This window comes from Apteryx mantelli, chromosome 22 (assembly GCF_036417845.1).
Source record: "Apteryx mantelli isolate bAptMan1 chromosome 22, bAptMan1.hap1, whole genome shotgun sequence".
Taxonomy (NCBI): Eukaryota; Metazoa; Chordata; class Aves; order Apterygiformes; family Apterygidae; genus Apteryx; species Apteryx mantelli.
Genome location: NC_089999.1, coordinates 6,275,304 through 6,299,330, shown reverse-complemented (window position 1 = coordinate 6,299,330; position 24,027 = coordinate 6,275,304). Strand labels below are relative to the sequence as shown.

The 24,027-nt window shown below is 52.7% G+C and overlaps 1 protein-coding gene across 1 annotated transcript in view; it reads right to left on the bottom strand.

Annotated features, from left to right (window-relative positions):
* Nucleotides 1-17,263, bottom strand: part of CAMKK1 (calcium/calmodulin dependent protein kinase kinase 1) — an 88,961-nt gene extending 71,698 nt beyond the window's left edge. Inside the window, exon 1 of the mRNA XM_067309427.1 lies at nt 17,193-17,263. The gene's annotated coding sequence lies outside the window, so the exon portion shown is untranslated. The remainder of the gene's footprint in view (nt 1-17,192) is intronic.
* Nucleotides 17,264-24,027: the final 6,764 nt, after the last annotated feature.

Here is a 24,027-nt window from a genome sequence, read left to right as displayed (position 1 = left end):
TAATTCACACGCCGAGCGTTGGCCAGAGCAAAACACCCCAGCGTAGACGCCGGCGCCAAGACACACGCCTTGCTGACACCCTTGCAGGGAAGCTCCCGGAGACACGGCACCAGCACCCCCTCCATCCTGGCATGAGCACACTCAGCGACCATCACCTGGCCCATCCGGACGGGGCTTTTGCAGCTACATATTTAGAAGGAAGGTGCAAAAAAACCCTACCTTAGTATTCCAGCTGGCACCTAATCCCTTAAACTCTCCCGGAGAAGTACTTTTCATTTCCAAAGGAAAGTGAGTTAATTTTCTTGCCAGGGCTGTTACTCAGAGCAGCAAAGCCTCTTTCCATCTCGCGGGGCCCAGGTGACCGTTTCCAAGGGATTAGCTGTTACCGCATTTAGTTCCGTAAAGGGTTTAGCTCTGCCGCGCTCACAGGGGCCCACACTATGAAGACATTCGCTTGCCAAAAACCCGCAGGCTCACACATCTGAGCACCTGCAGAAGGCATGAAGCGATCATAGCTCTGGCCAGGGAGGTTTTCCCGCACCCCAGAAGCGGGCGCTGGTACCCACAGCCACATTTCAAAGGAGACGACCAGTTGCATATCCAGGCTAGCCTCCAACCAGTGCCAGCTGCTTCCAGCCAACTAAAACCAATCATGCTTTAAATCTAGATTTTGTGCACCGCATCGAGCAAGCATTTCGAGTCCTAAATTTCCCTCACTGCCTGCTCCAGCCTCTGGAGCAACGGCTCAGGTTCTCATCAGTGCCAGGGAGAAACACTCAACTTTTGGGCCTGCTTCCTGAACTTGTCAGCAGCAGAGGGAAACTCATATTTTCCCCTCTTGTTCATCGAGAAAGAGGGCTGGGGTGTGGCTGGAAAGACTTATGAAGCCCTGAACCCCCAAGGGTAGGAAACTCCATGCTGCTGTTGCCTTCCCTGCTCCCTGCTGTTGGGTCAACTCTGTTGGCATCTCCCACCATGTTGGCTAAGGTTGTGCAGAAGCGCTCGGCGGCTGCACCATGCCAAATCAGCTGCCTGCGGCCCTGGAGACTGCTCTTATAACTGCAATGTCAAGGGGCTGAATGAAGATGCATCAAAAGAGGCCTGCGAGGAGACTGCCTGAAGATCCACCAGGGAGCAGGACCTCACCAGGCACTCAGAAGAAGGACAAAGGCAGCTTTTACAGAGGGAAGCAGGGGGAAAATAAAGGAGAAATGAGACTGAAGGCTGAAAAAACAAATTTCCAAGCGGTTGGCATGCTCTAAAATTAGTGCTGTAATGGATCTCATCAGCCAGCATTTATTTGCCATCCTAAAGACAAGAATTCAAATAAGCACGCTGCGGCATGAGAAGCGCTTGCTGGGCTAATGGCTAACTCCAACACGAGGAGGCAGGCAGCAACGCAAAGGCAGAAACCAGCTACTCCACTCTTCCTCGGGGTCTTCCTCAAGGACCACCTGGTTCGGAGACCCGTGTTGCTTGCCCACATCACAACCCCGTCCTTAGACGGGCGCTGCGGATGCACCAGGCCAGCTCTCACCGCTGGGCTCAAATGCACCCCGACCCCGCACGGGGCCGGTGCGGATGGGCGCCGACACTGGGAGGAGAGCAGGGATGTCCCCAGCGTATACCAGCAACACCCCGCTTGCTGCTCGTACCTGTGCCGATCTACACCCCCGGAGGATCGGGCCCATGAAGTTCAGGCAGAAACGCAGGTTACGTATTGTTTAATTGAAAAAGCGAGCAGCAAATCTCTGCGAGCTTTGTCCTGCTTCTCGTAACGGTTACACCCCTCTTCCAAACACACACACGTGCTCCAGGAGGCTTGGGAGCACCTGGGATAATGCACATCACCTTGCCTTCAAAAAGGCCCCCAAGCCGGCCGGGATCGAAGACGGGAGCGCTGATCTGACACACGCACCACGCTCTCGAAGTTTAGTACAAATCCCGATGGCGGAGGAGAGCCGGCAGCTCTGCTTGGCTCCAGGGCGGCAGAGATATTTCAGGCAGCCCGATATTCCCATGCAGAAAGCCAGAAAAGTCACCTCCTCACTCCCCCAGCTGCCTCTCTTTAGGCTCTTGCTAGCATGGATGTGACTCACTAGAGCTGGGTTTATATTAAACTCCTGAAACAGATTGTTTGGCTGTTATGTAAATCCAGTAAATGTTAAAATACTAGAATAAACCAGTCAAGCAGCTACCGTAACCAGCTCTCCAGAGACATCTGAGCAAAATTTAAAAAATTAAGGAAAAAAAAAAGGAGAGTTGGTAAGGGACCAGGAAAAGGAGGGAAAAAAAGGAAAAAACAACACAGCAGCCTTTCAGTGCAGGTGACTGCGGTACCTCTGGAGAAGGTGATCACTGGTTCTGCTACCACCGTCCTGCCCCGCTGCGTACGGGCAAATGACCCAAAAACCAATCCACAAGAGCCAAGTCACACTGTTTCACCCGCACAAAATGCACACCCTGCGACAACAGGACGGCCTCCTTCCCGTGCCACGCAGAACAGCAACGCGACCACAGGGAGGCCAGCGTGACCGTGCCGACGCCGAGGTCAGGACTGCAGCCGCGATGTGCTTTACAATCTAACAGCGCAAAAGCCAGACACGAAGGTGCTGGGTCCCGTCTCGCTGCCGGGCAGGAGGTCCTGCCCTGGAAGCCTGCCCGCTCCCGCAGAGCGGAGGGTATCTGCTGAAGCCAGAGAAGTCTTCTGCTAACACCAACATCAGCAAACCAGCACAGGAACAGATTTTAAAATTTGCAAACACAAGTATTTCTACTCGAAACCTGACTGCAGGATTTTAAGTAGTCTACAGGCCAAAGGATTAGTCAGAAAAATTATCTGGCAGATAATCTGCAACAATAAGCAAAACCAGAGCACATCACCATCTGCTCACAGATACCTCCTAAGACAGAAGGAGCCCTCAAATTAAAGTCTTTGTATCTAACTGCTGATAAACCGGCTCTCATATTCCAAGTGCTCCCATGGTAAATTAATCACAATAAAGGAAACAGGTAGATTTTAGGACCACAAATCTTAGCACTGTCATTAAAAGCACATTAGTTGAGCCGTCACTTGACCAGGCCACGTGGTTCAAGCCAACCACGTGCTCAGTCTGGGAGGCTGCCCCATGTCCCGCACTCCCGGTCGGTGCCGAAGGGCAGTGAAAGCCAAGGGCTGCTGGAGCCTGCTGGTCCCTGCACACGAGCCCCTGCAAGAACAGTGTGCTGCTGGGCACATCTGGGCAGGCACATCTGGGCAGGCGTCCTGCCCGGCCTGCACACAGACAACACGCTCCGGTCCCAACCGCCCTGGAGACACCTCTGCAGAGCAACAGTCACCGCGCTCCAACAGAGCGGAGGTGATCTGAGCTCTGTTTAATTAAATATAGTTTGGGAAATTCTCTGCTTTTGTTAAACACTGCCTCAGAAGAGCAGAGCTGAGTAATCCACCAGTGGGGAAAGCACACTCTTTAGCTACAAGGTATTATTATTATAGCCTTAATATCAAAATGGTTTGCTCAGCCTGTAACATCAGACTGGAGTAAATGCTCCCAGCCTTGGCAAGACGCAGAGACAGTCCAGGTCTACATCACCACTCGAGGCTTGCATGCAGAGGAGTCTCCTGCCTGGAGAGGTAGATCACTGATTTGCAGCCCGTTCCTGCAGCACAGGACAACAGATCAGACAGACCAGCAGGAGAACGTGTGTAGGGGTATGTGTGTGCGCATGAGTACACGCGTGCACGCACTTGGGCAACAGAATAATGAACCCTCTCCAGGACCAAGAGGCAACCAGGACCTTCTACAAAAGAGAGCTGGCAGATTTGTCCTACGTTGTAACGGGCATCAACGGGGACAGGAGACAGCACTGCGGCAAGGCCAGTGAAGTCAGTGGCACGCCTGCACAGGCTCTCGTCTCAAACATCCAAACCATCACAATAATTATTAACAGTCTGAGACTTCTGAGAAACCACGAAATTTAAGTCTCTTTTAGAGCATTCAAAGAAGAATCTCTCCCTTCTCAAGTTGAAAAACAAACCCTTTCTCTGCCTTTTATTTGCTAATTAAAGGCATTCATTGTATTCAGATCTCATTTTTTGTACATAATGTTTTACGCATCTGTTTGATTAAAAAAGAACCCAACAACCCAGCTTCATTAAGCTAATTAAACACATTCAGTCATTGGTTAATATTCTGAAGCACTTCCCAATTATTCTTCCCAGTTATTAAATCTCCTCCAAGGATTATATTTTCTCGCTCGCTACACTCTTTATTAGCCAGTGCCCAAGGCCAGTTGAAATTACCCGATCTGTAACTCTGAAGACCCCAGAGTCTTCTTAGCACTGAGATTTCTGTATGAAGCTGTGGTCAGGCTGCCTACCTGCACCCTGGACCACCAACATGCGGGTCTCTGAGAACAGGAGGACTAACAAACCCATGGGTAGCCTCTCACCTCCCCCTCCCCGTAGCATCCTTCTCTTCTACCACTGCATCCTACCTCTCATCCATTTCCATGAAAACTTGTAAGAACACATCGAAGCTTTAACCATGGTGAGATGCTTGAGTCCAGCAGGACAAAGGCTCCAGAAGCCAATGGGTGGCAGAGTGAGAGACAGGGCTGACAGAAAGGGACAGCAGATGTATGGCTTGTCTTTCACCCAGGGTCTGGTTTCAGGAGGAAACTAGGCTAAAAAACCATGAATATTCTCCCTGTCTTGCTCTGTCTTTAAGAAAGCTCCAATTTACAGGGTTCTAGTCCCATCTCCCAGCCCCAAACACCACCAGGATCTCCCGTCTCAGGAAGGAGCAGCAAGGGATGCTAATGAAGCTTTGCATTCATATGCATTCCCAGCACTGCAGAGAAATGAGATCTGCAATTTGATGCATGTGGCACAAAAGCAATCTTCTGTTTGCTCTGTCATCAGCAATCATTTCAGCAGGGTGCCCCGCTGCCAATTAATCTTTCTTTGTCTTTTCTTAGCTTCCAGGATTCCACAGATCCCTAGGTGCTCTCAGCCTGCTGTTTTCCAGACCAGAGACCGACAGTTCAACCTTTCCTTGTACTGGGCACCCATAAGGATTCCTCAGTGCCTGATACATGGGCTGGGCTCCTGCTGCAGACTTCTCCCTCTATAAGGGAAAAAAGTGTCTCACCCCACCAGAAAGCCATTTCTCCTCCAGGCACCTGCAGAAATGTAACCTCTCTCTTCTCTTCGGAGGTGGCTGAACTTGCCCTAGAAGTTTCAGCTTTGCAGGTGAGAACAGATAGAGCAGGACTGCATAAGCCTCACTTCTCTTGGAAACAGGGCTGAAAACACACCCCCACTGGTCTCAAACTTGCATGAATTACCTAAACTCCTGAATACGGGGCACTGTGGGATCTGCCCTGCTTTATCCCGGGAGCCTGAACAGAGCAACAAGGAAGAGCAAGGGGAGAAACTCTCCTTCTGTTTGCTCCTCCAGCCCCAGTGCAACCTCTATTATTTCAATTTAGAGAAAACGGCCAGAATTTGTTCTCCTGGTATAACTGGCGGTTACACTAGCAGGAAATCACTTGGTGGTAATTTAAATTGAACTAGCAAGAAATTAAGAGGTTGATGCAGCTGCAATTTGACATGGGCTGACCTGGGGCCTGAGCAGAACCTCACTAACACATTTCCTTTAGGCCCATCTGTTCTCCTCGGTTCACACTGTAATTAGTTTTCCCTTTTTGATAGCCAGGCAAAGAGCCTAGACCAACACTTGAAAATTTGGCCAGGTTACTACAACTGTTCAACAGCACAGCAACAGCACTGACTAATAGAGAGCTCACCACCCCACCGTGCTTAGTGCTGTAAAACACATTAAGAGGCAAACTCTGGCTCCAAAAAGCTTACAATCAAAGCAGGCATTAGAAAGAGAGCTTAAAAAAAAAGATCCCCAGAGGGCCACTGCTTTTAAGCAGGTGCTGAACCCCCTTGAAAGCCTCCCCCAGCTCCCTACATCACCAGACCTCAGCAGTCAGTGTTTGTAAGAGGCTTAGGGAGAAGCAGCAAGGAAAGTCCTGTGGGATGACAGAGGACTTCAGTACTTTTGAGGTGCAAGTTTTCAGAAGCTTGATACAATGCCAAGCATCTAGACACTCAACAGGTGGATTATACTACCAGCTTCAAAAAAAAATCAAAGCAGGAAAGAGATGTCTTGCTCTTTCCCTAATTCCTCCTTTCATTTGTCTTCCAGGTTTGGAGCCTTTCAAGTTCAAGGTTTCCAATGCCTCCCTGTGATCAAGGCATTTCTTGCATGCCCTTTTCAAATGGTGAAGCGAGAGTCTCACCAAGTTACAGGCCTCCAGGTCTTAAAGACACCCAAACACTGTGCACTTCACAACAGTCTTGGAAGAGCTGGAGGCACCTAGCCACACATCAAGCCCTTCACTTGGCTCTGTGAAACCTGCCCGTGGAGCACGACACAGTGGGAGAGCTCTGAAAAGCTGCAGACAAGTTGGGATGCTAAGCTACCCCCTTCCCTTTGTAGATGCACAGCTTTTGTGAAATCTTTTTCTGGCTAGAGTAAAAAGCTGACAGTCTTGCAACCCTCCGGAGAGGGCTGGGATGCAGGATGAGGCCTCAGTGCTGACAGGCTCTGCTTCCCTGAACACCCTGCCCGCCCCCAGGGAGATGAGCAAGATCAAAGGGAGAGCACCAGGGCTGGGGCTGAGGTCCTGGGAAACGCAATGCGCAAGCCGCTCTTCTGCATTTCCCCCCATCACCAGCAGTATTTCTTTATCTTAGCCTGAAGGAGAAATTAAAATTGTCAAGGACTAACGGACTAATGTTCTTCAAGTGCAGCCAAGGAGCAGGAGAGCTCTGCTGCACACCCTGCCAGCCCCGCAGGGAACGAGGGGCAAGCGGGGCTGGAAGCACAGCATCTGCCCTAGGCGAACCCAACGCGCTCGAGAGCGGCGCTGGCTCCGGGTCAGTGATTACTCAGGACATGCTCCGTGCCTGATCCCTTGGGCCCCGGCTGCTCTACGCAGGTCCTGGGCTCCCTCCGCTCCACGGAGAGGGCAACGCTCTTGTCCCTCTGCTGGGAGCAACACAACTCCCCGCAGACCTTCCCCATATACCAGTTCAGGGGAACTGGTCAGTGCCCATGAGGGGAGAAGCCCCATCCCACTTACCCGTTTAGGAAGAGAGAAGCAGCCTCATCACAACAACTGTTCCCTCTTAACCCCAAAACTGCAAGCAAGGTTCCCTTTGGTCACATCTTCCTACAACCCTGATGAACAGCGTGACTTGGGCCATGACCTGTGCCAAAGCCAACAGCAGCAACAACAGCCTTCACAGCCTTACATCCACTATGGATTCACATGCTCCAGGGGAAAAAACAAAGCAAAAAAACCCCCAGAAGTCCTTTAGTAGTTTCTTCTTTGCATCAGCCAGTTTGCCAGCCAACACGGAAGACAGGAGAAGGATGCTACTGCCATAGAGACCCGCAGTTCACAAATGTGCAGCAGAAGGAACATCTCCCCTTCAGCTTGCTCTCCTCACTTCCAAGCTTTTTGTGCCCCTTAAGATGATGTCTGCAGCTCAACAAACACATTACGACAGAATATTTGCTCTTAATTTGCCCCTTGGGTGTTTTGCTGACCCTACTGAGAACTACATTTAAATATGCAATTTCCTGGCTAGGCTCATTTGCAGTCCTTCCCCCCTTCGATGACTATGCAAGTCTGGCCCAGAATCCAATTAGCTACTACCACCCTTTAAATCAAAGGAATTAAAAAAAACCCGCTCATCAAACAAGATAAAGGATTTTAATTACATCATTCTTATTATATGTCTAAATACTTAGAACTCCCAGGCTCTCTCTGGGAGGTGGGCTTGAAAGGCTAGAAAAATTACAAGTTTCCAGCAGAGAAAATTGTAGCCAGAACAAGCAGTCTGACAGCAGAGTCAGTCTGCCTCCCCTAATTACCAGCCGCTTGTCTGGTTTAAGGCACTGCAGAGGCAGACACGGGCACAAGCTGCCCAGCACCGGGGCGCAGGCAGCTGCTCCCCAGCATCCACGAGGGGTGCTGGCAAGCCCCACCACTTCCCACGCGAAGGAGCGATTGCGGTTCATCTGGTTTTAATGCAGAATGGAGAAACCTCCTTTCGCCAACGTCACCTCCACATGGCCATGAATGTTATGGTTGCAGATTTCAGAGGAGCCTAAAGTGAAAGGATCCGGAGATCAGGAACCCTTTGGACATCCTAGCCTTGTGCACCTCAACCGAAAGGGTTTCTCTGGCTGTTCAGACTCAAGAGTGGCCTCAGGGCACCTGCAGGGACCCTTCTGGGAAGGCTTCTCCTGCTCAGCAGCTCTGGTCTTGGCTTCTTGCCTGCCTCCAGGAGCCACTCAGCAGAGTGCCATGAAACCTTTGCCTCTGGTGGGTCCCTGCATGGTTGTCCAGCCTGAGCATGAAGCCAGGCAGGACAGGAAGAGCCAAGCAGTGTGAGGCTGGAGGGTGGGATGTGCCTTTGCCTTGGAGCCAGCCAGCTGAGCACCTCAGCCCAAACACCGGGGTTTCCCATTGCCAGTATTTCTCAGTTTGGGAGACACAAGGGCTGCAGATGGGTTCGAAGGAGGTCAAGGACTTTGAAAAAACAGCATTTCCAGCAGCAACACAGTTTCTCCAATGCAGGCAAGTAAGCAGTGGCTGGGATCGTGCTGCCAGGTAAACTGCCCAGGTACGAGCAAGCTGCCTCCAGCTACCAGCAGGAGCCAGTTCCTCCTGGTCAGCACGCCCAACCGTGCCTGCTCCCGACAAACGCAGGGGCTTCTCGCACCAGGCCTCCTGCTCCTCAGGAGCCAGATCTGCCACCAGCTGAGGGAATTGCAGAAAATCCACTGATGAACCAAAAAACTGTTTGAGAAAGCACGCTAGACAGCCCAGCCTCCTGGGGAGAGCTGGAGGGGGCTTTAGTCTCAGTCACAGGCTTCTTGCCAAGAGAGTCAAGCAAGAGCTGCAGAGGCTCCATGCAACCCTCAGCTCCTGACAGCCTAACAGACACCTTCAAAGAAGCTCAAACAAGGACGGTTTCACAGTGGGATAGGGATTCTCCCCAGGCAGCCAGCATTGCCAAAAAGTTTATTAAAAACAACGATGAGATTTCTCTTCTCCACTGACTTCCCCCACTGCACACCCTTCCAGCTACACCTGGGCAGAGCTGCTGTCAGATCCTTTTGCAGAAAGCCATCTCCTGGGGTACTTGCTCCTCCTTGCTGATGAGGAACTCTGAGCCATCCTCTCCTCTCGCACACAGCTACACTGACAGCTCTGCAGAGCTCCCCAAAGCGCTAGGAGACAGCCTGATGGCTAAGTGTCACTGCACTTCTAGGTTAATAAAAGCTGGGACACAGGAGGAGGGAGAGGACAGTCACTGTCTTAGAGGCTGCATTGCACAGCAGGGGAATGTTTCAGGGCAAGGAAGTATTTATTTCTATATGATGAACATGGAATATTAGAGACTTCAGGTTTCTTTTCTTTCACAAGTTCTCACTGAAATAAGACTCTTGGCAATTTGCAGAAGCCACAACAGACCTTCAGTGAATCCAGGTGTTACCCAGCTCACAGCGGAAAGGCAAAGGAGCCTTTCAGCCTTTTGTCCCCAGAGTCTTTGCAGTTCACTGATGCAGATCTGGTGGCTTACGGTTTCTATTGCTGTGGCATTTCAGACCTCAGTTATCACCCGAGAGCCAGACCGTGGTGCTGCACAGAGAGAAGGAAGTTCCCGCAGTAAAGGTTTTGCTCTTAGCACAAGAAACATTGGGACAAGCAGAGAGATGCCTGGAAAAGCATGGGGCAGACAGTATTGGCTTTGCTCATTTAGTCATTTGGGATCCAGGAGGTTGTGCCACAGAAGAACCAAGAGTGGGACATGCTCTTGTGCTGTCCCTTATGCATCTGGGGTTGATATTCTGGGCAGCAGGCTTCTAAACGCAATGGCATTTGGGTGGAGGATTGCCACCCTTTGGCTCCATAGGAACAGCAAACTGAAAACCCAGAGCCTAATGAAAAGGGGCAAGTTTCATTCTGCAGTCTGACTTATCAGTCTGCCTGGCATTAAGGAATGGACTCCCAGCAACTGCTATGAATAAGTCATGCCTTTTTACTATTGCTTCAAGCCAAATTACAAGCACCGCTCACATCAATACTGTATGAGAAAGGAAAAAGCAGAAGCCTGATTGGAGTATGGAAACATGCTGGAAGAGATGCCTGATCTCTCTAACATGCAGGTGCACAGTAGTAACTTGGCCTGATTTTTGTCAGCTGAAAGCACTCAACCTCATGAATGTTACTACAGGATAAAGGCAGGCAAAGCCTCAAAAGCAGTGGTTTAAGTGGTTTGGGCTGACCTGAGAGTACAAGGGACCTAAAGTCTGCAGGAAAAGCAGCAGCCCAAATGCTCTTGCTTCCTCAATGCAGTGAGCACCAGAACAAGGCAGATGTGCTGGAAACATTCCTCAAAACGGGATTCCACATTCAAGCAATGCCAGGAGAATTGCCTTCTCCCCAGGCCCAGCAGAGCCACGCTCATCCCTATCCACCTGGCGAGGGTTCATGTGCCAAGCTATAGTTGGGCACCTCCCACTTCTCCAGCCTTGTCTGTGCCTGCAGATGAGGTGGACAAATCCTCATCTCAGGTCGGTTTATACTCTACCCTGCAGTGCAGGGAGTCTTGGGAAGTGTTAACCTTTGCCAGCAAAGTTACCCGACAGCTGTGGGCAGTCGACAGCAGTTACCCGAGCAGCCACAGGTCAATAGTTAGAGGCTAGTGGATGAGTTATCTTCTCATACTGTTTTAATATGCCACTCAGGGCAAGCACACCATTAGCACAAGGGGGCCCAAACCCCCATTTCCAGCATAATTAAAACCATATAACAGCACTAACCAGGCAGCATTACTAGAATCAGGTGTTAGAAAGTGCTGAAGTCAAGACTTCACTCATCCAGTTGGTTGGCTTATGCATGGGTACCGCAACAATCTTCCATCACGGAAACTGCTCAGTTTGTCTCATCCAGGTCCTGCCCTCCCTCTTTCACCTTCAGCTCACATCCATCCCAGCCTCCCAATAAGGAGGCAGCTCACACAGCTTCCGGCTTCTTGTCCACAAACAGACAGGATCCACACGCTAGGGCTGCACATGGAGAAGGGAGGATCTGGTGCCAGACACAGCATGAAGCAACAGCTATAGATCCTCTTCCAGAGCCCACATCAAAGCAGCGCATCACAGATTAAGACCACCAGCTGCATCTCGCACATGAAGAGGTCCAGAGGCAGGAAAAGAGGCTCCAGTGATGCCTGCGTGTTGCCAGCACCATGGTGAGGAAGCACAAAGGCAGGTGCTGGTGGGGAGTAACTTGCCCAAGCCGGACACAGCAGCACAACAGCATGGGGGCGATAATGAGAGCCAGCTCCAACAGGTATGTGTGCACGCAGAGCTCTGCAAAGCTGTGCGGTCCTGATTCCTGAGCTTCAGCCACTGCAGGTGTGACAGCATGTACCCAGGCTTCGTTAGGCTTGCCCAAGCTACTGGTATGAAAGCAATCCTATCATCCCCAGTTCTCTTGTTTTTAGGACTGCTTTCTATTCCACAATATAGAAACTCGAACACTCCCTGGAGGTGGGAGGGGGAAGAAGACAGAGACAGATGGACAGCCACACTAAAGTCTTTTCTTACCATGTCAGTAAGGGATCAACAGCAAAAGGGCCTTTGAGTTAAAATGCTTTGGCCCTGCATTTGCATGCTGTATAACACAGACACATTAGGAGGCTGGTCCAGCCTTCGCTGCATCCACAAGACTGCAAAGCAGAAGTGGGTATAGGCTCTGCAATACAGGGATAGGCAGGAAACGAGCCAAAGGAGGACGACAGCATCTCACTGCAGAGAGCTGCTCCAATATCGTACCAAACTGCCAAATGTAGGTGCTAAAGTCCAGATCATGAGAGTATAATCTCACACTCCTGAGTAGGACAGATTTGCACCGCCATCAGTCACCAGCAGTTGCGAATCCAACAGTTAACATACCCTCGCAAGGTGTTATTCGGCCTGGGCTCCCACAGCACTTTATCCTTCCCTTTCCCACCCTAGCCGAGTCCCCCGTGGCCTGCTTCTAGTTTAACACCCTTGCTAAGCACTCAGTGTCTGGGTCAATCTGTGAATTGGAGGTAAAGCAGCTCAAGGTTACCAAGGAAATCTGTAGCAAAGGAAGCAGCTGAATTGCTCTTCTCTGAGCTAATAGCACAGCCCGCGCGCTGGGTCATCCTTCTCCCCTTCAGAGCCCTGTGGGGCTGCAGGAACCACTCCTGCTTAGCACGCTTAGGGCACAGCAGCCACAGCAGGAGCCAGTGCAAAGCAGGAACACCAGGGCCAAGAATTTCTTCCTCTGCAGTTAAGAAATGCTGTGCGCAGAGGTAGGAGTCTTGCCCTGCACGGCTGCCCCGTGCAGCAGCCTCCAGGGGAGGCAGGACACAACGGCCATCCCAACTGCGCCGTTCACGGTTCGTCCCTGCAAGGTCACGCCATGAGGAGTGAGCAAGTGGAGACAGGCAACTGCAGAAGGCCGCAAGAAATTAAGTGCGAGGCAATGAATTTGGCAGTTGCTGCTTAACGGTGGGATCAGCAAGAAGGAAAGCTGGGCTTCGATGGTTTTTTTTTTTCCTGCTTGTCCAACAGGATACATGGTTGCTCTGCAGAGTAGAGTGTGGGAACAGGAGACAGGGAAGGATGCCTCCATCTCAGAAAGATGCACATTCATGTGCCGCTCCGGCAGACAGCGGCACATCGCAGCCTTGCTGTTTACGCTCACACCAGTATAATTAGAGCAGTCACTGTTAACTAGCTAACAACTTCACTGTAAACTCTGAACAATACTGAAGAATTAATCACACGACAGTTCACAGCCTTCCCTGAAAGCAGCCACCAATTTGTAGAAAACACTGAAGCCGCCCCAGAGACTAGCTAAATTAGTCCCACAGGCTTTCTGGCAAAAAGAGCAACTCGGAGAGGTACTGATCCAAAAATAAGGCCTGCCCAGGGCAGCAACCCAACAGAAACAAGCCCTTGACAAACCGCACCTTTATCACGAGGCATGAGTCAGCTCGTGTGCCGGTTGCCACCAACAAATAAAATAGAGCGATTCATTCCCAGCCAGGTCCACTCCCTAAGCCTGCAGGTTTCTGGGATGGAGAGAGAAGCTCCCCGGTGCCTCTTATGACAAACATTTATACTTCTCCCTCTGTTTCTGTCCATATCACTTATGCCAAAAAATAAAACTGAAGACTGAATTGGAACAGAAGAGTTTCTAAAGACTTGTCCCAGGAAGAAACGTGACCAGGGGACTGAGCCTGCAAGTCTCTAAGCGAGCAAGACCTGCAGCCTCCGTGGCTGGTGCAGATGTCCCTAGCAGAGCACATTGCTCTGACCAAGGACACAAGCCTCAAAACTGTCACCTGTGGCTAACTGGGCCAACCGAAAATATCCAGCTTTCCAGAGACCGTGAAACTTGCACATATACTCCTACCTCACCCACCACCACGAATCAACAGCCAGCCTTCCACACATCCATGAAATCACAGCGGTTTCTTCCCACCTTTATCTTCAGGATAGTATCCTATCCCAATTTATCACTTAGCAGGAGTATTCCTTCTCTTTTTAGAGCATTTCAGACTGTTCTTTCCAAGCATACTAAGCTTAACCGCTGCCTTAATTAAAGCACACGCTTGATTACATGGCATTATTTGATATCATTCATTTATCTGCTGTCCCCGATGCTTTCATGCTTTATCTATCATAAACATCACTAAGTACTAAGCTTCAGATGTGCCAGATGACTGAGTTAAGTCAACAGTTGCTTCTGTACACTTCAATCACCCTCACTGCCTTTACAGCCAGATACCCCCATGCGCTTCTTTAACCACGTATTTGCTGGTGACTGGGTCATTTCCCTGCCTGCTGGGCACCTGCTTCTCAAAGCAAGCAACAGCCGGGACTGAAGAATAAAGGAGTGAAGATCAGAGGAGCAGAAGAGGAATCTGAAGCCATGAAGAGAAAGACATAAGAGGAGGAATTTTGATGAGGACAACCGCCTGCCTAGTTTCCCCCGAGATGCGTCTGCTTTCCTGCCTGCCAAAGCACAATCCAGCAACGTCTTACCTTATAATGACTTTATACTCCATTTTCACCCTGGCAGCTCAGGTGGGGGCTTTGGCCAGGAGCCGAAGAGCTACTTGCCAGCTCACCCGAGCAGCATCCTCAGCAAAGGGCCACGCTCAGCTGCCTGCCCTTTCCAATTGCCAAACACTGGCAGCAGCAGCAGGCATCTGCTGGAAGGTGTGTAGGAAGAAGTCACCCCCCCCCCCCCAGCAATTTAGTGGGGGGGGGTGAAAGAAGCAGGAGAGCTCCAAGAACAGTGTGCTGCTGCACAGAGCTGGAGCCCAGCAGCGCAGCCGGCCTCTACCAAACCGCTTTCCCTCCCACCCTTCGCCCCTCTGCGCTGCCCGACACCGCACACACAGCGCCAGCACGGAGCCCCGAATCCGCGGGGGAGCTCACACGAGCAGAGCCTGCCCCCCCTCCTGCCCCCCAGGTTTCAGGGCTTTGGGCTGTTGGATCCCATCGTTCACCTGCGCTTTGGGGCTGTAACGGGCACGTTCTCTCCAGGCACCTTCCCAAGGCAGAGTAATTGCCTGTATTGATTCAGCCGATATCAGACAAGCTGCCTTCCACAGCTCCGGCACAGATGTTGTCCTCACGCTGAGCTCCCCACCAGCACACATCCCTTCCCCTCCACTAGGTTATTACACCATGGTCTGCACCAGATTTATCCTCTCTGCACCTCAGCAAGGTGGAGAAGTGCTCTGGAGCCCCGAACCACCCTAACACCCCAAGCCTTTAGAGCAGCTTTCCCTAAAGCCTCTTAGAGAAAATCCTCCTTCCCCTGCTCCACCAGAGAGATGAGTTTGCAAAGGCTCTTCTGCAGTCAGCACTGAAACTTCAGAGAAGACTTGGCCTTCAGACAAAACTCCCCCTTCCATAATCCAGCAGCGGTTGGCACAAGTGGCTAGCTTAATACACCCTTCAGTAACTTCAAGCAACACACACCAGCAAGTGGAAGAGATGCTGTGCTCTGGCAGCCAGACCCTTGGCTGAAATGCAGAGTGACATGCTCGGCACGGTGCCACCTCTTTAAACCCAGCCAAGCTCTGAGCCATATAAGCTCTTGCAGTGATTGCTACCTAAACAGAGCTTCTTCCTCCATCAGAGCACCGCCACACTGCCCTTTCGAACATCTCCTCTGCTGCAGCAGGACCAGAAGCATGCAAGGACTGGAGGCTGTTCTCCAGCTGCAAGTGGGCACAGGCCACACAGGTGCTAAAAGGCTCTTTAAGAGCATCCACTGTAGGGCTGCGACACTGCAGCACCAAGGGAAGACAATTAAGCAAGCTGAAGTGGGCTCTTTCAACACCTGGGCCAGCACTGCAGCCAGAAGCCTCCACAACCTGGGGCTCCCAGGGTCTGCAGGCTCCCCACTGCTTCCTCTCCAGCTACATCAGCTGACGCCATAGCAAAAAAGTAAAGACCACATGCACACACAGACTCAGGCCTTGCTGCACTGAATTCAACCGCTCCCCACCCAGAAGCTCCCATCCCTTCTGCAGAGAGGCTCTGGGCTGTTTGTCCATCAGTAGTCACACTCACTGCACTGCTACGACCAGCACTCGTTTCATCCTTGGCATATAATTCAGCTATTACTGAAGACAGATCACCCACAACTTCCTCAAGAGAAGTCAAGCACAGCTCTTCACTGTCTACTTTGTCCTTCAAATCCTGCTCCGTGCATCCTGCCCCTCGGGCAGCCCTGCACCTCCCAGCACGTCACAGCGCCTACCACGCTCTGCATCTCGGAGAGCCGGAGCTCGGCTGAGCGCTGTGCACACGCACACGCGGAGGATCTCGCCCCCAGGCGCGCACAGGGCCGGCAGCGGCTGCAGGGAGCGCTCACCGCGGGGCGGCCCCAGCCGGCAGGGACCCCTCCGCCTTCGTCCCACCTGCGCCTAGAGCGGGAGAAGGAGCTTGAGATTGGTCCTGAGACCGCCGCAGAGCGCTTAACGGGCACACGACAATGTTTTATTAGTCCACAGGAAAAAAGTTACATTAAAAAAGCCACTGCTGGGGGCAGGGGAAGCCGCCAGCCGAGCCCCGCGCTGCAGGCTGATGAGACAGACCCCGTGCCGCAAGCCGGGCAGGGGGCGGCTGCAGCCCGAAGGCGCTCCAGTGCCTGCAAACGCAGCTTGCCTCCGGAGAGAGGCCACCGGGACGCGCGGGCCCAGCAGCACCGCGGGTCGAAGCCCAGCCTTCGCCGTATCAAGCAGCGACATGCCCGAGCTCCTCGCCGGGGCGATAAGAGCTGGCGCTGACGCTCTGAGCTGCTCGGATTTGGCCTTCGCCAGGCAAGAGCCAAGGGAGCCACCCGGGCAGCAGCACTTCTCGCTGCGCCTGCAGATGGGTGCAAGTCCCACCAGGCACGCAGGCACCCCTGCCGCGACCCGGGGCGCGTGGCGGCTGCACCCCTCGCGCGGGGACGTGCCGAGCCCGGCGCCAGCCCGCTGCCCTTGCTTTCCCCTGCAAGCAGGCGAGATAACGGCTCTCCGCTTGCCTTATCCCCTTCCAAAGGCAACACCTCAGAGCCACCCCGGGTCAAACGCCAGGACAAACTGAAGCTGCCAGAGATGCCTCGCAGGGAGGAGGCTGCTAACGCGCTGGGGGAAGCGGCACTGCAAGACCAGCTGGGACTATGGCAAACAGAAAAGCAACAGTTCCCTACCGCACAGAGCCCTCCCCACTGAGTTACAACTCCCGGACGGTAAATCCAGCTGCGGCAGAGCGGCTGCAGAAAGCGGCGTCGCTGCAGGGCCGGCAGTTTTCCTCGCCCGCAGCACAGCGGCCTCGGAGAGCCGCGGTCCATTCCCCCCTCGGCCAAAACCGAGGGGAGCAGGGCAGGAAAACGCCCCGCGAGGCGCGACCCGGGCACGGGCAGCCGCCCGCGGGGAAGCGCAGCCCCCCGGGACCCGGCCCGGGGGCACCAGGCGGCCGCGCCGCGCTCCCGCCGCCGCCTCCCCGCCGCGAGCGGGACGCGCCCGGGCCCCGCCGCAGCCCCGCGCTCACCTGCGCTCGGCGCCGCCCGGCCCCGCTCCGGCTCCGGCTCCAGCGCCGGCGCCACCGCGCCTGGGCTCGCGGCGCCCCGCGAAACTCCCCGGCTCTCGCCCTATCAGCGCGCCCCCGCCCCGCGCCGCGGCGGCCGCTCGCCCCCCATTGGCGGAGCGGGGAGCGGCTCCCCCCGCCCCCTCCCCCGCGTGTAAATAACCGCCCGCGCGCCCGCGCCCATTGGCTGGCGCCTGCCGGGCCTCCCCGCGGCACGCGCCGGCCCCGCCCCGCCCCGCCGCGGGGGCAGCGCCGCGCGCGGGGCCGGGCCGAGGCGCAGCCCGGCGGCTCCTGTGTAAATACCCGGGGATTTTTTTTTTAACAGATGCCCACAGTGCGGGATGTTGGCGGCGCAGGGCTGCCGGGCTGGGCCCGCGCCGGGGCAGGGGGGGCAGAGGGCCGCCCGGGCCTGGGGGGTGGGGACGGGGCGCGGGGACGGCGCGGGGCGCGGGGGCGGCCGCGTGGCCCCGGGGCGGTGGGGCGACCGTCGCGCTGCGCCCTGCGGTGTCCCGGGAGCCGAAGCGCCGCGGCCGCGCGCTCCCAGGGCGAAGGAGGCCGCGTGCCGGGGCGGGAGCGGACGCGCGGTGCCCGGCGTGGCGAGGCGGCGTGCGGGGCGGCAGGACGGACTGACCGCACGTACAAGCATTTTCTGAAGTCTTATGGCGTCGCGGGGGAAACGATGCGCGTTACAGATTCCCCTGCCGTCGCTCAAGGAATTCCTGCCGGCACAAGCTCTAAATCTATCGTGACTCATGTTTTTGTTTTTTTTTCCCCCCAGCTCTGTTTTACCTTCTTGGCCTGAAGCTGTCACCGCCCAAGGTCGAGGGTTTCCCACTGCAGCCCCGCAGCCAGCTGCGAAGCGCGTTTCCCGCGGGATTCATGCGGATGTTGCTGTTGTGACAAGTGACTTGCAGCCAGGCTCACTGGTCTCCACCGTAACCCTGTGCTGGGTCGGGGTCCCAGCCAGGGATCTCTGCATTCGTCGGGGAGCGAGAGTTGGATTAAAGCCACCTCCTGGCTCAGCCCGCTGCAGGCTGCTGCTGCTCCGTCCCTCTGTGACAACCCGCTGACAGAGAAGTCCCCTGCGCTCTTCCAGTGGGTGTCAAATAATCCTCGGTGTTGAAACAGAAAGATTTTTTTAACATTGCTTTCATATCTCAAAATGACTCAACATATTAATACTGCAGCTTGTGGTTTACCATAAACTTTGTTTCCCATCCAAAAAAACTTGCTCGGTTGTCTTCACTGTGTTTGCTGAAGTATCAAAATGTAATTAAGGGGACACCAATCATTAAAATAGCAAAGTTTGCAGTAAGTTTTGCTAAGAGCATGAACTTTTTTATTTACTCATTCTGCAGATATGTGTTTTTTAGTCAGATATATCCGACTGCAGTTTATTGTATGTATTCAAGTCTTATGTCTCCTGCAGAAATGTGCTTTGTCACCCTGGTAAGTCATGTACAGCTGAGCGGCTCCCTACAGATGAACAGGTTTATCCAGGGCAAATGCACTTTTAGTTTCACCATAAATATATTTGTCAAATCTCTTTGCCGATTTTCAGCCAGAAATATTTTGTTCTGAAAGGTTTTGAATTTCCACTTGAAACATTTGAGAGCTTATATGCCCACTGTTAATTTTCAGTTTGGCTAATAAATAAAAAATCATGGATCAAGTTATTTGACCACAACATTCTCCCTCCCCTCATTTATTTTGCAAAGAAAAAAAACAAAAAACCTGACAAGCTGGTACTTGTGTGGTTCTAAACTTGATTAAAGAATTGTTGTATTCAGTGAAATGATCCCTAGGTTAGAAACCTAGAAAGGATCGTTCTTTTAGCTCATCAGAGAGGAAATCAAGTGGAGAAGATCCTCCATGAATGGAAAACTCTGGAGCAGAGAGGGTCTCTTGGGTGAAGTGACTAGCAGTGTGGCACGAGCCAGTGGGAAGATGACAGAGCCGGTCACATTTTAGAGTGACCAACAGACACGTTTTCTCTTTTTCTAGTTATTACTATTGGCGGTTTGGAAAGTATTGCCTTTCAGTGCATTTTATTTGTAGTCCTGCCAGTGTTTCCGTGGTTTCATGCCTTTAAATATTATTGGCTCCAATTTTCCCTTAGATACAGGTACACAATTCCTTCTTGCTGCAGTCAGAGCAAAGAAACCAAAGCGAAAATATAAATGATGCATTGAGGGGTCCGTGGTTTCTGCAGGAGGAAGGTTAGGGCAGAGTTTCTCCACCCCTTGGATAAATCACCAGCAGCTGGAAATATATCCTCCTCTCTTTTTCCGCACAGAAAGCCTTCCTGACCGAAATGAGGAGGCAGGAAATACTCTAGGGCTTGTTTTGGAACAGCAAAACCTGGCACAAAAGGTTTCCAGCATCTCGACCTGCCCAGGTTTTCTGTGGCCTCACCCTTCCAGGCCACGTTTGGTCCCTGCTCAAGACAGTGGAGCTTCACCTGAGTAAGAAACGGAGGCTCTGGCTGTCTCCACGATGGTCTTGAGCAGAAGGCAGCGAGGACGTGTCTCAGGGCAGCCACGCAGGGCGGCGCAGACCTGCTGCAAGCCGGGCGGTGCAGCAGCCTGCAGCGCCTTGCCAAGATGCCGGTTGGCTCCCAGGGTCAGGATGGGCATGAGGACAGTCTTGCAGCAAATCTGGGCCCAGCGGTGGCCTGAGTATCTACCTGTTCATGGGGCTGTTTCACACATTTCCCATTGCCCGTGGAGCAGGCAGCCTGGTCAGTGAGGACAAGGTCTCACGGGCTTCACATCAGCTCAGACACAACAGCAAGGAGAAATCACTACAGACCCAGCTGTGTAACTGGGCGTGCTGGGACCTGTGCTATGGGCCATGAAGGAGACGGATGCCACTGCTGTGTTTGCTTTTTAATGCTGAGAGCAGAGGCATCCATCTCTTTTTTTTCAAATTCCCCGGCACCCTGCTCTGATGATCACCAAGTAGACATCATCTCAAAACCGCTCTCCTGCCTCACCTCCTGCCCCGATGGTGTTCGCCCAGAGGTACCCCTTGGAGCTGAGATGGGGTCAGACCGGAGGAGAAGAGGAGGCCAGCAGGCTGTCTGTCGGCCGCGATGGGCTCTCAGGGAAAGTAGAACAAGCAGTGAGGAAAAGTAAAGCCTCCTCAATTTGGGCTTTGCAGGTCCTCTTTGAGATGCCTAGAAGATACTTGCTGTTTGTCCTTGAAGACCTGTGTCCTTTAATGCCAGCTAGTTTAAATAACTAGTCACGTTTGAAACGCTAGATTAGCACCATGATCAGGGTCTGAAACCATCACCTCCAGCAAAGACTGCTAGCACTTGACCCAAAGTAAGAACCTGGCCAGCTAGTCTCAATCATAAGCTGCTATTTCTTCCAGGAAAAAAAAAAAAAAGAAGAAGTGCCCCAGGTCTCTTTCTGTAATACACGAGTAATTTTCCTGCAAAGCACCCGTGACCACTGCAAGAAGAGTCCCAAATAATGTTTCTCTTGGATGCTTAGACCATAATGGCTGTAAGAACGCTAATATAAGACTTTGGTATTTCTATATTTAGGCGTAGTTGGTTGCTAACATTTCCTGTGTGCTTTCTGGGTGAAAAGCAAACGGTGAGGGGGTCTTTAATTTGTCCTTGAGTTACAGCCACGAGAGGGAGACTTTACATTTCCCCAGGCATTTCACAAGTGCTCTTCAGGTGAAAAAAAGAAAAGAAAAGAAAAAAGAGTTGAAGTTATCATTTCTTTTAAGAGCAGCTGGTCCAAATGTCTTCATGGCCCATTAAAACTGAGCAGGGTCCTTGTTTCCTGCTGGTAGGCAGAGCTCCGTTAAGCAGAACGAGCCTGCATTACCCCTGCTAAAGACCTGATGGGTTGACTCCACTGTTGCTATATTGGGAATCCATTTGGGCACTTTTGACTTTTCCGCTTTCTAAAATAAGGCAATAAAGCAATTAGAAATAGATAACAGAAGGAGAGAGCACTTCACGAAAGAAAGCAAAAGAAAATAGCGTGGCGTAATTAATGCAGAGCTGGCAACAACAAAAACGAGCCGCCCCAACCGCGCCGTCGCGGGAGCGCGGCTGCCGCCTGGGCTGCAGACGTCTCGCGCCGTCGCGGCGCCGAGGGGCCTTTCCCCACGCGGCACGGCCTGGCCTGCGAGTGCACGTATGGAAATAAAGCGTCACTTAGAGCTGGGAGGACATAAATGTTCCTGCCAGTCCTTCTCTGTGTGTCAGTCAGAGGATTTATCCAACCGAAAGCATGCTCCCACGTCAAAAGTGAGAGGGAATTGGTGTAACCTTGCAAGGCAGATGCTTTGTTAGGGGAAAAAGCCAAGATTGCCCTAACTGAAGGACTGGGTTAAAAATAAAAGGGAGCCCAGTGCAAAAGAGAAAGAACGAGTGGTGTGAGAGGTTGCACAGGAAAGACACCAGCTCTTTCTTTAAACTAATTCATTTTTAATTTGCACTGTTATAGTGTCTGGAAGTGCCAGGTGGAAATCAGGTCTCGTTGTGCTGGGCACTGTGCACAAACACAATGATTTAGTGTTGCCAGCTTTGCAGAGGTTGAAATAGGATTCCTCATCTCTGCAGAGTCACTAGCCAGCAAATTACTGCAGAATAAGTTTTTCTGCAATTGCTCTTCTGAAATATCTGTGCCACTTGATTTCTTTCAGAGCAACCAAGCCTGAGGGGAGGAAAAGATGTATTTATTTAAGGTCCTACCTAGTAAACCTCACAGATAATCATAAATCTGGAGCTGCCAAAATGAGCAATAGCTCAGGCTGGATCTGCGCTGTTCAGAGGCAGGCTCTGCTCACTACATTTGGATTCGAGTTTAGCAATTATTTGCTGGTGCCTCAGTTTCCCTTTCTGTAAAATACGAGTAGTAACAGGGGCTGCATTGCTCGCTCCCTTCCCCCAGGATCAGTGCAAGAGCCGCTGTTAGCACCATAGCTACAACTCACCAGTGCAAGGGCCTGTTATTGCTGTTGGTAATGACTAGGGATTAGCGGGATAATACGTATTCTTCCTGGGTGTTTTCTGGCTGAACGGACCGGAGAGAGTATTTAACTTGCCAAGGGTTGCCCAGTATTTTTCTATTAGTTAAATAACCGTGTGCAAGCCCGAAGTCAATTAAACAAGAAAAGGGGTTATTAAAAATCCCTCAACTGTCACAGCATAAAGAGGAAGCAACGCAGCAACTGGTGTTGACGGGGTCTTTGCGCAATGACCGAATCCCTCTGGGTTTCCACAACATTTTGGCTTGCTGTGCTGAAGTAGGAGAGCAGCAGGAGAGACCAGGCACATTTTTACAACTTGCAATGCAGCCGCTTGCCGTCCGCGACACGCGAGTGCCAAGGAGCAGCAGGTCTTCCCCGACCCTACGGGCAAGAGCAGGCAATGCCGAAACAGGGCGCAGGCTCTGCGTCGGCTCCCCGTGCCGGGACCGAACAAGCCGGCCCTTCTCCTTGCTCTCCCACCTGCGAGCACCGGCTACGGCAGCCCCGTCACAAGGAGAAGCCGTGGGAATTGCCGCAGGGTTTTCCCTGCCTTTTCAGACTGCAGAGGGGACCGGTGCATGTATTAAAGTCAGACAGCTGCTGAGTTTCCTCCGAACAGCTCCCGCTCTGCGTGGTGCCCACCCGAACGCCACCAGCCCTGGGACAGGGGTTAGGTGAGGAGCTCACTCTCGCTGGGTAAAGAATAAAATTACCATCTCTCTCTCTGCTGGTTGCAGAAATGGTCGGTGCATGAAAAGCAAAGAAAAGGATCCCAAAAGATGATGGACTTTGAAAAGCAAGCAAAGAAATGAAAATAAACCCTCCTGTGATTTTTTTTAAAGCATGGGATTTAAAAATCCTGGGATTTTTAGGGATCCCAGCTCAGAGGTTTTGAATAACAACTACAAGGGCTCATTTTCAAATAGCATCTTTCCTAAATTCCTATTCTGCCTTTTAATATCTGCCGGGAGGGAATGGGGGCTTTGCACCACAAGCGGCTTGAAAGATCAAGCAGGCAGGAGCAACGCTCTGCTCTGCCTGCAGCCTCGTCCTGCTTCTTTGCAGTTGTGACCAGAGCGGTTGAAGCGGGTGCCAAAGGTTACCTGAACGCTCTGGCTTTGCTGCCTCTAATCTTGGCAGCTCCGGTTTCCCCAGGCGCACGCGGATGTGTGCCGCGGTCTTCCAGTCCCCTCTGCTGGCTGCAGCCTGCCGATGGGGCCGGTGCGCCCGGCAGCGGCCGTGCGGCCGCCCGCGGTGGCCCGGACAGGTCCAGAGGGCAGGCAGCCGGATGATTATTCGTAAAAGAAGAGCGCCTGCAAAAGCTGAGGAGTCCTGCTGAGAGCAGATCACCTGCCCCCGGGGACGCGTGGCCTCAAGTGAGTTTTCTGGCCACGTATCCGAATCTCACCTGCGCTGGTGCACGGTGCATGCCTGGTTCCCTCCCGCGCCTGCATGCGGACACCTCTCGCAGGCTCTTCATTCCTGCTCCCCACCGGTCACTGCATTTCAACAGCAGGCAACGCAACCCCTATAGCTTCTTTACTGACCTTTCCAGGGCAGATGCAATCCAATTTCAAAGTGGCAGCAGCCAAATTTCCTCCAGAGGGTGCAAAACAAGAAGGGGAGGAAGGGAGGTCACTCCTGGAAGAGGCAGCGTGCAGAACAGTCAGAGGCGCGGGCAAGCCGGTGCCGAGCTGGAGCACTGTGTCCCGGAGCAGCGCACACAGCCGCCGGCACCGGCAGCAGCTACGCGCACCTCGCGCTTCGCTCGTGACATCCGACCGCGCGGTGCCTTTGCACG